The sequence below is a fragment of the Tiliqua scincoides genome, chromosome 1 (assembly GCF_035046505.1).
Source record: "Tiliqua scincoides isolate rTilSci1 chromosome 1, rTilSci1.hap2, whole genome shotgun sequence".
In the NCBI taxonomy this organism is placed as follows: domain Eukaryota; kingdom Metazoa; phylum Chordata; class Lepidosauria; order Squamata; family Scincidae; genus Tiliqua; species Tiliqua scincoides.
In genome coordinates, this window is record NC_089821.1 from 153984458 (window position 1) to 153986755 (window position 2298).

The window sequence follows — 2298 nt, forward strand, 5'->3', positions numbered from 1 at the left end:
CAACAGCCTGAAAGAGCACTGTGGGCATGAATAGGTGGATGGTTATATACACATAGAGTAAGAAAGGAAGAATGTGTTCAAGTCTGTTTATGTTTAGTGTAGGCTCATTAATGAGAAATAAACTATTATTTTTCTTTCATTGAACATGTAAGACAAAACTTACCTTCACTGAAATTGCATATGCTCCCTTCTGTGCCCTGGTCGTTTCTTTTGGTTGCACAAGAAAGGAGCAATAATGGCTCATGGTCTGGAAACCCCATAGGGCCCAGTTCTATCCAACTTCCCAGCACCAATGCAGCCATGCCCAACAGGGTGTGCATTGCATTGTGGGGGCAGGGGGCATCACAAAGCCCTCCCCAAATTAAGGGAATCCTTGCTCCCTTTCCTCAGGGATGCATTGCAGCTGCGTCAGTACTGGAAAGTTTGTTAGGACTGCAGTCTTATTGTTCAACCCTGAATTGGGCCAGTGCTGGTGTTAGGTGTCACAAACATGCCGTAAGGCATGCCCTCAGCACCCTGTGAAGGGTCAGCACCAGCACCAGCCAAGAACCAATTGACACTGAGCCCAGCACCAGCCAGATGCTGTCTGGAGCTAGGTAAGAGCTCCAGGTGGTGGTGAGAGCTTCAGGTTGGCAGGGAGGAACTGGAGTAGGAGAAGGGCGGGATCGGTGGAGCCCAACATGGAGTCTCTCAAGTCTGCACCAGCAAAATAGCTAGCACAGACTTAAGAAGCCTCATTGCAGGGTTTGGGGCTTTCCACAGAGGGAAGGGTGCAAAAGTCCCCTTTCCCTGAGAAGACCTTTGGTGGCTGCCATAGGGCCACAAGATACAGCGGTAGCCACTTTGGTGCCATTGTACTCGGCAGTGGTGCCACTTTTAGTCTTTTTTGCTGGCAGATGGGATCTCTTTTGACACAAACAGCAAAAGAGACTTCTGTTGGCACTTAAGAGTTGTCTTTAAGATGAAATGCCCAACCAACAATCATTCCAACATATCTAAAATTTTGATCTCTTCACTGGGGTATTCTCAACTGTTCCAGAGAGAAATAATCTTCTTGTTCTATTTCCAGCTTTTGAAATCCCGCACAAAGAGCTTGTGGGTCTCCAAACGCAAGGGATGTACTTATCTATTTTATAGTGAGCTACCTTCAAGCAAATTTTAGATAGTCACCATTTTGTGGTATAACAGTATGACCCTCTTCCGTGACACTTCCCCCCGCCCTCTTGTTTGCTTTCAGTCTGACTCACATGCTGTTCTTTCATTCGGTGCTTAGCTGACGGTTACAGCGATTCTTCGAGGAGGGACCTCAGGTACAGTTATAATGAGCACGGCTGTCAGAAATGAAAAGTAACTTTTGACTTTTAACACAAATACTGTTTACCATGAAGCCGGCAAGAAAAAAACAGCACAGATGAAGCTAATTCAGAACAACTGAGACCCTGGCAAGCAGCTAATGGCAGTGAACCTAACATTTGACTGGTGCTTTTTAACAATTATCTAATCAGAACACTCTTTAGAGGAGGATTACTGTTAAACCAGAGAACCACAGATTGACATGTGAGAAACAGCTGGAAGCTAACTAAGGCATGCCACAGCATAGCACCCTGGAGTTTTGATGACATACAAGCATATTAATACTCAAATATATTTGCATGTATTTATTCCCACTTCACAAGTATAAGTACTTATTTGAGTTTGGGGCTGGACGCAGCTGATGTTAGAGATATAAGTGCCTTTGTGCTTAACCTTATACGTAAAAGCAACAGCAGTGGTCACCAGAAACATCACTGCAAATTGAGTATAAAATTAAGGGTTTGTTTTGTTTTGTTTTTCTCTGTGTGCTTTCTGTGGTTAAGGCCACATTGTGCAGGAAAAATTACCCTCAGCTTAGCTTGGGATTTGCTCAGCATTTACAAGCTTCTTCAGGGAATTTTCAGGGGGAGAAAAACCTCATCTCCTTTCTGAAACTTACCTCCCTAGCTTGTAATATTTGTTCATTCTTGTTGATGGTGCCGTATGCATGCACCCCTCATTATATTGGGTATTGTGGTTCTCAGAAGTAGTCATGGCTGAGAGCCCCTTGAGAATTAGACTATCGCCTCTCAAAACAAATGCATCTGGAACAAGAGAAGGTTCTAGAAATGGATTGTCCTGGTCCTGAATCTCTCTGACCAATTCCACACACTCCTGGCCCACTAGGCGAACACTCCCAGCAAGTCAGCAGTGCACCTTCCCAATTCAGTTCTTATATATCTTTCCCTCTGAAAGACTTAACTCTCCATGAGAGTAGGCTACAAT